General features: G+C 37.8%; 1 long non-coding RNA gene across 2 annotated transcripts in view; it reads right to left on the reverse strand.

The window, feature by feature from the left end:
• Positions 1 to 5432: 5432 nt before the first annotated feature.
• LOC146017620 (uncharacterized) overlaps positions 5433 to 12285 on the reverse strand; it is a 57806-nt gene continuing 50953 nt past the window's right edge. The window contains exons 3-5 of one of the 2 annotated variants that reach the window (XR_014450496.1): positions 11740 to 11849; positions 10017 to 10102; positions 5433 to 7062 (exon numbers count right to left, since the gene is read on the reverse strand). This is a non-coding gene — a long non-coding RNA (uncharacterized LOC146017620). Of the gene's footprint in view, positions 10103 to 11739; positions 11850 to 12285 lie in introns of both variants that reach the window. The other variant, XR_014450490.1, reaches the window with a different exon arrangement.

Here is a 12285-nt window from a genome sequence, read left to right on the forward strand (position 1 = left end):
GAATTGGGCAGAGATTCAAAATTTCCAATAGGCTTGTTGCAACAATATTGTAGTTAGTCGAAAAACAGTAGTTGACCTTTTGTACAGACAAGCAAAAGGTTTTCAAGGACACAATAATAAATTGATTGTTGTTAAATTTCATATGACAATGTTGACAAAATAAATAGCAAAAATAATGATCAAAGTGCAGTCCCTGAAATGTCATTTTCTCTGGGGTTCGATGACAACATATTTGAATAAACATATATTTTTCAAGCATAGACGAGGGTAGATCTACTAGTACATAAAATAAGGATATTATACATTATTGATTTACCTTTACGCAGACAAGTTTACTAAGAGTTGGCCATTTCAGTGGAGTTTTATCTGAATGGTGCACCCTTTATTCTTTGCGGTCTTAAATGTGTAATCCTATCTTTATTATACATCCAATAACAGAGCTTGCATACCCAGCACCAGCTTTTTGTTGTGTTAATAAACCGGAAATATTATCTTTGATGTTGTTTGTACACCAGGAAATGGACTTTATGGTACACTGGAAAAAAGGGAATGGGCTCTTTATTGCACTGTGGAGACCAGTGAATGGTCTATGTATGTTACACTAGACACCAGGAAATGGACTCAGATTTGTACACCAAGTACCACAGAATGGTCCCTGTATTGTACAAGGGTGGATCCAAAAGACAGGATCTGATGTAGTAGTAGATATTGCCGGTATTTATTTTCTGGTTTTCTATATGTACTTATTAGAGGTCTTAGTAGAATACTGTGGAAAATTACAGCACAATTAAAATTTTATTTTTGAAGATATTGGGGGGTATTCAATGTAGGGTCACGACTGTCGGGCTGGCCCGACAGCCGTGAGCCTGTCCATTTTGCAGACAGGCATTCAATGTCCAGGCATTTTACAGGCGGGATTCAATGTCCTGCCTGCCCAGCATCAAGAAGGGGACGTGGCCGTGAGAAACGGACGGAAATAGGCGAGCTGCAGCCGGGAGCTCGTCAATTCCCAGCCGTTCTCGTCAGAATCTGCCAGACTGCTTGTGAAGTCGGGAATGTACTGCCGAGATCCCTGTTCAATGCTGTCTAGGAAGACAGCATTGAATAGGGCCCGTCGGGATTGGCGGCGGGAGATTGAATATCCCCCATTGAATAATAAACATAACAACACCTAAAGCTAAAAAATTTAGCGCATTAGAGATTTTTGAGTACATTTCTATGTAAATATTCATTTTCACATTGCTAATTTGGTCAACAAATATTTATCACATACCCATTAAAAATGTGTATTATGATAAATATATCCCACATAAACAAAATTATATATACATTAATATACATAAATATCCTTTATTTTAAAATCAGCATTGCTATAGTGGTGAGCTACGACAAAGGGTGTCATTTACAATATATTGAACGTAGCCAATTGTTCATTTTTATTGAACACGGAAATAATGAGCACCCCTTCACAAACGTCTTCATTTTCTTTTAATGTATTCAAATCAAAAGACACTTTTATTTATTTGACACGTTATGAATAAAATCAAACTATTCAAATTAAACATGTCTGTTGAGGGACTGCAGGAAATATAATTTGCCGCGTGCACTCGATATAAATTAAAACCTATAAAAGGTATTGCAGATAATAAGGCGTGAGTTGAGAAAATATACAGCTACCTTGAAATGTGACACATAATAACTTGTGATTCAACATGATAAAATACACAACATTGCAGAAATGCAGCATAAGCGTTTTACCATCCTCCCCTGTTTTTGTGTAGGAATCTATCTGTGAAATATCCAGCTAAGGAGATTCTAGTATTTTAGATTTCAATGTATTGGGTGACTTATAACACTTGTGACTAGAATATTATTGTGTTCCTCGTCAGCTTTGATGTGTACATTTATATTTTCATTCTAGAATGTCTTTAGATAAGCCTGACTTTTAATGTAAAAGAGAAATAAACCAGAGTAAGCATCAGATATATACGTTTTATGTGTTAGCTTACATCAGCAATGTTCAAGTACATATTTGAAAAACAGAAATCGTGTAAAGGACGATCCTCCCAAAGGAAGATTCTCCAATAAAGTCATGTTAATTTTGGATTAACAGGCTTCAACTGCAAACAGTTGAAGTTGCAGTTTTCTGAAACAGCATAGGCCTAATTAGAATACTTACGTGAGATCGGCATTGGGTTGTCAGTAGTCAGAAGATCATCAGCATCTCCAGTGATGTTGGGATTTCAGCACCAGTTATGTGATCACTGGTCCAGATTTTGGCAACCAGATTCGGGCCTTTGGCATCCTGACCGCAGACATGCTAAATGCATCCCCCCTAAACTACATCCCTATGAAAAATTGTATCTGTATTAGATACTGCAAATGGACCTCATGAAAATATCTGTAACTCTAACCCCGATAAGTGGTTCCGTATCATATGGTTGCATTTATAGAACTTCTATATCAATGAACCAGAAAACTGTAGCACTCATTAGGTGAGGTGTTTAATAATACTACTTTCTTTCTTCTGGGTTTCTTTCTGATGTATTAAAGGTACTTGTGTATGAAAACTCCATGCCAACGTGTATAGTTTGTACCCCCACTATCCACGTTGGCATGGAGTTGATTTTAGATAGCGTGGCGAGCGTAGCGAGCCACCGAGCCCGCAGCATGGGTGAGCGCAGCGAGCCCCACAAGGGCTCCGTGAAAGTACACAAGTACCATATTAAAACACATACAGTTTCCATTGATCATTTCACACAAATTGTAGATTAGATTTCCAGTAACAAAAGTATAGATTTACCAGTAATATTTGTAATATGTGCATTGTTTTAGTTGGCTATTACTTTATTGTTATCAGTTCAGATACTTACCACTTTCAAAGTCCCCCAGGACACTATAAAGAGCTAGTAATTTCACAATAATAGCAATAATTGAAAAAGAATTGCACTAATAAAAGCTACTTGATTTATTTAATTTGCTTTATGTTTTTGTCATGCTCATTGGTTTCTATGCATTAGTAATGACCCCCCATGCATTAGCAGCAGATTGCTGAACTTTCCCAATTCCTTGACAGCTATGTTGCGGAATCAGGAATATTAAATTGAAAAACCTTATTCCCTAATTGTGACAAAGAATCAGTCATGATTGAAAAACAGGCAATTTTTAATGTGTACTTTCCCTGATTCCCCGATGGATCAGTGATCTGATCAATGATCCCAATGGCCGCCAATGGGCAAATCGGACTGGATCGTGGATTAGGGTAAATGGGTTCCTAATGTATGGGGACCTTTAGTCATTCCTTAAATCTGGGGGCACAGGTATAGGAAGAAGGTCATTAATTATCAGAACAATTGGCCTATCAGAACATTAGAATGTTAACAGCAATGCTTATTTCAGCTCAGCCAATTCCTGTGTTTTGTTATATTTGAAGTAGAAATGTAGCCAATCTAAGTGACAGATTAAATAAAGTGCAAGGTTCCTCTACAGACTCGTGCAGATACAGATACTGTTAATTAAAACATTGCTTATTTTTGCTTGTATCCTAAACATCCCATGGAATTAATTGACACACCACTCAAATTCCTAAATAATAAAAGCATACAATATTCATGGGGAGCCCCTGGAACTCTGGAGTGGGATGACAGTGGTCCTAATTTACCCTTACTCAAAATCATATTCTACAAATATATTTTTCTTTTTTGTGTAGAAAGTATTAAATGTATTATTATTATGATTATTTTTGAGAAATTACTTTTCAGAGAAAATGTTTCCTGTTGTAATCATTTATAATAAGGAAATGATGTGCTTTGAAATAAATGAAATCTCAATAAACAGATTGGATTTTAAGGCATATTACTGAAAAAAGTTATAAAATATCTACAAATTCTAGGAACGAGGAAATCTAGTAGATGTCAGTGGCGTGCGGTTGGTGAGGCAGGTGAGGCACAGCCTTTACTGTCATAATAACGTATACGCTGGAGTTTTGAGTTTATAAGTTATGTAAATACTGTATACAAAGAATATATAAAAAATATCTTATTTTTATGATTCTAATAATTTTTTTAGTCAAAATTCTGGGTGTAAAAAGTCTATGGCAGGTGAGGCAGTGCCTCACCTAGCTACCTTTTCTGCACATCTCTTATTAAAACTCAGCGAATCTACAGCAGTATATACTGCTGCACATGTGTATAATGCTGGCATGTACCCCATGGCTCATAAATTGTGTGCAAATCTGGCTCTGGTACTTGCCATGGACACCTCAGCCATTTACATCCCTGGTAGATGTTTAGCCAGTTAGAATGTACTCTGCATAAAGCTATATTAATGTTAATACCTACTATCGACCTACCATTAACATATCTATCTACATAGAAAGTGTGTTACAATATACGGTACACACATTTTCTAAATATATTAATGAGAAAAATTATTCCTCTAGTGTCATCAAAAAAACTGTTGGCTACATAACTGATTATAGTCCACTAATGATAAAAAGGGTTTACTCAGCCCTCTACTCACACCTCTGTAGTACATAAACAATATATACTATGTTTGGTAGATGCCTAGTAGACAAATCAGCAAGATGTGTATTAAATAATCATCAGATCTTATAAATGGTGTGCCACCTGATTCAGCATGTAGGTTGGAAGCTTCATTTATTACTAAGCCTATACTCAGGAATAGCATTTATTTTTCAGTGCTAACTAAGCATCTTTTTACTATGATGTAGCTGAAGGCAGGTCTCATATCAGATTTCCCCTGTAGTTGGTGACAAAGCAAATTTAAATGAAGCCAATCATTATTCTAATATGTTAACGTTAATCGTATATATAAAAAACGTTTATAAACTAGTGAAGTTTATAATATATGTTTAATTAAATGTATTTCTGAAGATGACCACTAATACTATGGTTTCCCAAGTACAGATGGAGCAGGTCCCATCCTGGCAGGGGATGGCGCTGGCGAGAGCCATATCGATGGCGAGAAGGGGACGTCCACGCACGAGAGGCGTGCGCGTCCCCTTCCGACGGTGCTTCCATCCACTCCCCTGTGTCCCCGCCGGCTTGTCGGTGGTAACCCGGGGTCCCCGCCACCTGCCCGCACCCCCCCCCCTAACCCTGTCCGTCTCCCTGAGGCAGAGACGGACAGGGTTTCCATCGCCCCGCCGACTGAGACGCGTGTGCGCGTGAGACGCACGCACGTCTCAGTCTGATGGATGACGAGGCTGCTGGCGGATCGCCAGCGGGGACGTTCTGGCGATCCGCCAGCCAGGATGTAGCCTGCCCCATCTGTATATAGACTAAATTACATGGTGGACAATGAAAAATTCAAATGAAAGGTGGTGATTTACCCATGGTGCTAAGGATCCAGGACATTCTTATTGATTGTAATCTGAATATAATGAACAAACGGACTATGAGAGATTAAAATAAATTATAATCCATCATTTTATTTTACACATTCGAATTATCAGTTAAACTTGTACCTGCAACTTCTTATAGGGAACTATTTTTAAATATGCGTCACAAAACGTATTTATCGCCACATCACCTTTGTCTTATGGGAATGTTACCAACTCATTTATGTTCTAGGTGCGAATCACAGGGAGCAGAATTGTTCCACTGCTTATGGGATTGCCCAATAATAAAATGGTTTTGGATTCAGATCTGGTCCTATGGTATGTACAGAAATCGGTGAACACTGTTGCGCTGTCTTAGATTAGAATATACTTGTAGTCTTCTCCTCATCCAGTAAATAAACTCCACAGATAATGACCACCTACAGGGATGAGATAAGACAAGAGAGAACAGGTCAAATAATATTGTCACCAAAGCATCTCAGTAGGTGAACAGCCTCTTTAAACTGACCTGTCTTCCATGCCCTCTGTGCATGTAAAGGTTTATTTACACACTCCTGGTACCAGCTCCCAGATAATAATAATAATAATAGCTTACCTTAGCAAGGTGCCCTATGTCCACCAAAAGGTATCTTTTACTGGGTGCAGGACCCCTCAGGTAAATTTGAATCCATGTTGTATTCACAGTTAAAGAAGGTATCTTTATTCCAGGTACAGAAAAAAATCCCAAAACACAAAGAATCCAAAAACACTTAAAAACAGTTTAAAAAGTAGCAAAGAATCAATTTATACACAAAAAGGGGTGACAAATTTTAACTGCGCTTAGAGCTGCTATATAGGGACTAAGATGAAGGTTGCCACCCCTCCCAAAAGCATGAATACAATAACAAAAGACTGATGGTCCCTTAATTGCGCTCTTATCACCTGATTTATACCGGTGATTCGTATATAACAATATCCTTTGAATGTTTTTCTTCAAAAATTCCTCTTCTTTTTTTATCTTGTTCTCCGGATGTTTATAATATGTGGAGACAATAAAGACAAGGAGAAAGTTCCATAGTGAAGTATGCCTCACAAATATGAAAAGACTTCTTTAACCTTATAATCGATAGTATCTCCCCTATGGGATGTTTAGATTCTTCTATAAATCAGGTGATAAGAGCGCAATTAGGGGTCATCAGTTATTGCAAGAATCCGTTTATCACTGGAGCCAAAAAAGTCCACCTCAACTTACCTGGGTTATACAGACGTCTATATGTAGATAAAAATTAGGTATATGGAGGAGCGCAGACAACTGTCCTTGGTAAGAGGGTAAACAGAAGAAATAGTATTCCAGTGCTGGCTGTATTATTATAAAAAGATGGGTTTCTCACTTAAAAAATGTATTAACAATCATAAAATAAGTCGAATAAAAATAATCACATTACAATATTGAAATAAAATCATGGGGCTAGTAAGGAACACTGAAGTATTAGGTATATATCTCAGGACTAGGGCCTTTTCCAGCAATGTTAGGCAGCTCAGTTTATTACCAGTTCCTGATAATCGATTTGGTCCAATCCTGTAGTGCTTTAGGAACATGGCTTTAGTCCCAGAAGATGGTAGCACACAGAGTCTTTCTCAGGTGGAGCCAAGATGAAACAGGAAGGTGCTGCACATTTGGAAGCGAGGTCCCAATCAGGTGTCCTGGTTCTGTGATTCACCTGGTGATACAGTAGGTGTTCCAATGGTATATGTAATAAACTGTCCCTATAGTATAAGCTCAACTCGTTTCTCTGGTAAGTTCCAGCTTCTTCAGGAGCATATGTGTTACTGATCAATTGTAGCCCTATACAGTATATACCCATGATTGATTGGGTAAAAGGTAACACCTGTGGTAGGTGTTGAGGTAAAGATAAAATAGATTATAATGTTTTGTTAAGTAAATTTATTTTTGTGTTAAGCAATATTGGTAGTGGGAATTGCATAAGGGAACTTCACTAGGCTGTTGAAGCCTGGGCTGTTGGGTTATATTCAAAGGGTTATTTAAAAGGGTGATGTAATGAAACCACAAATTCAGGACTTATTCAGGACTTACATAGTGACTATATCTGTGCCAGGGACTGGACTGTGATGTGATCTTGTGTCCTTTCCTCTCATTACAGGTAACTATCGATCCCTTGCTATATTGGCCTGTCTGCTCCTGCAGTTTATCAAATATCTTAATTTGGGTAACTATCGATCCCTTGCTATACTGGCCTGTCTGTTCCTGCAGTTTATCAAATATATTGATTGGGTAACTATCGATCCCTTGCTATACTGGCCTGTCTGTTCCTGCAGTTTATCAAATATATTGATGGTCTGCTTCCCTCACCCAAGACACCAGCCACTATCCATGCAAAATATCTTGATTTCTACTTCTGGGACAAGTTTGACAAGATCAGAGATGAATTGGTATGCTCCAACTCAGTTGGTGATAGGCTCAATTCCATACCTGAGCCCTCTGACACATTTGCTTCATTAGATCCCACAAATGAAGATGAAATATCTGCACTTTTCTCTGCCTCCCACTCTGCTACCTCTCCTCTTGACCCTATACCCTCACAAATATGTAAATATCTGTCTACTGTGCTCATCCCAATCTTAACTAAAATCTGTAACCTCTCTTTCTCTACTGGTGTCTTCCCTTCATTGTTCAAAAACACAGTTATCCCCCAGATTCTGAAAAGCTGAATTCTGACCTGAGCTCTCTCTCAAACTACTGTCCCATCTCTCAACTGCCATGCACCTCCAAACTACTTGAAAGACTTGCCTACACTTGCCTCACACACTTTCTTAACTGACCCATGTCCAAACTACTACGTCTTACAGCACCCCAGGAACCTTTCCATTCTGCAATAAAGAATATACTGTAAATCCTTGTGTATCAATTCCTATTTCCCTATAGATTCTAAGCTTGCGAGCAGGGCCCTCATACCTTTGAATGTTTGTAAATACCCAGTTTGTTGTATCACTGTCTCCTATTGTAAAGCACAACGGAATATGCTGCACTATATAAGAAACTGTTAAGAAATAAAATAAAATAAATAATAGTGGGTCATCAGAGATACTCCACCTAGGTGCCACATAGGTGGGTTCTATAGAGCCAGCACTTAATCACATTCCTATTGGAAAAATACATACATTTATAGATATAAAACACTTATCTGTCTCGAATCTAATGGGATACATTTACTAAAGCTTCTAAAATGAAAAGGTGTGATGGTGCCCATAGCAACCAATCAGATTCTGTCTATCCTTTCATAGGATGCTTTAGTAAATTTACCCCTAAGAATCAATGGCTATTATCACTCAGTTGCCCTTTATTTATTTATTTATTGATCTTTCTCACATGGTGCTGTAATCTTATTATATTATTCTTGATAGCCGTAGCTTTGTTCTTGCTCACAGTCCCTATCTGTCTGACCTGTTTTAACTTTAATATTTTTTCTATTAACTTTGTATTTCTGTCTGTTTTTTTAATTTAGTCTACTTGACCTCTCATGCCCTTTTGTTGGTTGATAGTTAGACATAATGGTCCGTAGATATAGCAACCTATACTGGAACTACTTTCAGAAGAGTAGTAGTAACTACACCAAGGGGCATTTGTACTAAGCATTTATTAACAGTTATTTATATAGTGCACACAGATTCCGCAGCACAGAGAATAGTTGAACATTCACATCATTCCCTGCCCCAGTGGAGGTTACAATCTATGGACCTTATTCTGGTCCATACGCAATGCTGTGAATTTTGCAGCATTGCGTGTGCACTAAGTGCCACCCGCCGCCCGCAGGGATGGCTGTCCCCCCCCCCCCCACATGGCATGATTCCCCGCACAACTGCAAATTGATTATTTGCATAATCATCCTTTCGCAGCCTTGAGTGCTGGGGAGAAATTATTTCATAGTCGGTGACCATGGAATGATTTTTCCAGCGCTCGCAGAACTGAGACACATCTGTCAGCTTCCCGCACCCACGTCACGGGCCCTTTTGAATGGGAAGGCCCAGCGCTTTCATGGGAATGCCCATGAAGCCCTGGGCATTCCCATGGGCTGTGCCCCCCCAGCCGCCCCACGCCCACCGGCTCCAGTGCCAGGTGAAAGTGGGATGGCGTACATGTAGTTCACTGTGCCCGCTCGCACCCAGCATCTGCACTAAAAACATATAGACATGAAAACAAATAGTAAGGAGGGTCCGGCTTGGGAGTTACTTTTCTCTTTAGGATATTGGAGGAATGGGGAATAACTACTATGAATATATTAGCAGATACTATCTGCCCCTATACTACAATGATGACTGATTCAGTCTCAAAAATGTAATTATTGGTGTATCTATTCTGCTTCTTCCATTGTCTACATAACATAAAAGATATTGTCATTCAATACAAGGAAATGACTCGCATTCTACAGATTCATATGATTTTATCATAAAAATGAATAAAAATATTCTACCTTTAAGAATGCTGATGAAATCATGCTGAAACGTGTACATTGCCATATGAGTAGTCGAGTCCACGTATTTCCTATTTCTTACCTACCCCTGATTAGTCATGCAAACCTGCCTAGAGATTTCCTATGTAAGTGGCAGCCAACTCGGGAGCTGTGTGCGACTTCTCTAGTAGTTAATTGTTGCTTACCATCAATACCTCAGACAGTTCTTCCCCGAAATTTTGAATGTTACAGGCTGTAATAAATGTCAATTTTGGAATGTATTCCAAAGTCTCTAATGGCAAAAAAAAATAAAAAATATGACAAACATCTCACATTATAACTAACAATTTAAAAAAAAAAATGTCTACACATTTGTTTTTTGTTCTTGAACTAAAGTATATATATTTTCTAGCCAATTTGTATCAGTCAATATTTAATAATGACAATTCCTCCAAAGTCTATGGCATGTAAATGGTATGGAGCTGAATGCTAGAAGTATAATAGTAAAACATGTATAAAGTTTAAACTGAACTTAAAAAAAGCTTAAGCATTTGTGACATAATTTCCGATACATGTAATATGGAAGAAAATGTCGAAGTGATCTTTAGTCCATTAAATATTTTCAGTCCGCTTATGATGTATTGCATATTCAAGCATGCCACAAGTAGAGCCAGTCTATCTTTGAGAGATAACTCCCCAGACATTAAATGAGTATGGCATTCAAGGGCATAATGTATGAATGTCCAAAACAGAGAAGCAATTTTCTCAGAATATTTTGACAGATTTGTGCTCAGTTTATTATACATGTAACCTTCATATAGAATTGCACCATGCATTTCGTTGTCTAGCAATGCTGAATTAGAAAGAGACCATCTCACATAATGTAATATTTAATATTTGTTATATTCTTTGTGAAGATAAAACTCAGAAAAATTATAATTCATTTTTGCAAGATTTGTTAGAGATTATATTCCATAGAATAAACAGGAAGATAATGATTTAAGATAATTGATGCATTTATCTTAGAAAGCTTTGAAAGCAAAATGTTTTACAGAGATACGTATATTATTTTTTTTAATGGAAAGATGGAAAGAGCATTTGCAAGGCCCTAGCAGCGGGGGTTATGGTTGACATTTGTTAGAAAAATTTACTGACATCAAAACATTAGTCAAATTTGTTTTCGACGGTTGGAAAAAAATTAGGTGTCGGTAAAAAATATGGCATCCTTCAGACACTATTGAATTACATATGACATGAACCACTAATGATATCTGTGCTGAAAAGATAACATATTGATATAATAGCTAGATATATTGACATACTTGAAAAAGGAAGAGATTGTGTAGAGCCAAAATATTGTTCTACTACTCTCAAACCCCAAACACCAGCAGTACCAAAATTGTTTCAGGACACGTGGGGAAGTAACTACGCCACCCCAATAATAATGCAAGCAGTTGTAATACCATGTGACATTTAAGCAATATTAAGGATCAGTGGTATTCATATCATTCATAATATCAATTAATATGCAAACAGTTTAAATTCTTTACAATCAAAACCTTATTATGTTTTTTGTTGACTCCAGGGCATTTAACTTGTAATGGCCCCAAAGTTATGTTCATCCCAGCATTCTGCACCCATGCTATGAATCCATACGTGCTCTGCTTAGGGGTGCCAACTGGTCCGTTGAGGTAGGGGTAATGAACTTGTGGGTGACCAGTGTCCTGGTAACCTTAATTCTATTCTCAATTTGTCTGTACTATTAACTGAAATGTATATTAATACTGTAAGTGTAATGATAGGCACATCATTCTAACAGCAATAGAAAAGCATAAGAAGGGCCGGCAATGTATCAGAAATCATACAAGCAGGGGGAGAGGGGGCATGATCAAGCATGGTGACATTCCCATAGTACAATATATACACTACCATTATTTGCACTAGTGGGTAAAGATCAGAAGTGCTGAGATCTGAATGGAGTAATGGTTATGGAGGAGAGAGCAGAAGGGGTCCAGATCCAGTAGATGTGGCCAAGGCCCCTGTAGGGGAGAAACGAAAAAAGTGTAACAGATGAACCTTGGTTAATCCAGCAATCCCAAGCCCGCATAATCAGTACTGGCCTTTCTGCTCAGCTTCCCTGCCTCTATTATACCGGTAATGGATATGCTAAGTAATATTCCAGCAGTAGCAGTATTGTCCTAAAATGTGAAAGGCAGAAAACATGCAAAAAATCTATGCAAGAAATAACAGAAAAACAGAATATGTATGATAGGAAATATTCTTCACCCATTAGATTTACATTACCTATATTTCGCACACTACATTTGTGGGCAACTGAAATGCTACAATGCAGATAATGAACAGTTTGTGATGTACTCTGAAAAACATTCTACCATTTTTATGCTGAATGACAAGTATAACACCTTTCTGCCCTTTCTATAGTCATAAATAGCTATGTCCTTTAAGAGTTTACAT

This window comes from Crinia signifera, chromosome 1 (assembly GCF_055691185.1).
Source record: "Crinia signifera chromosome 1, ASM5569118v1, whole genome shotgun sequence".
NCBI classification, from domain to species: Eukaryota; Metazoa; Chordata; class Amphibia; order Anura; family Myobatrachidae; genus Crinia; species Crinia signifera.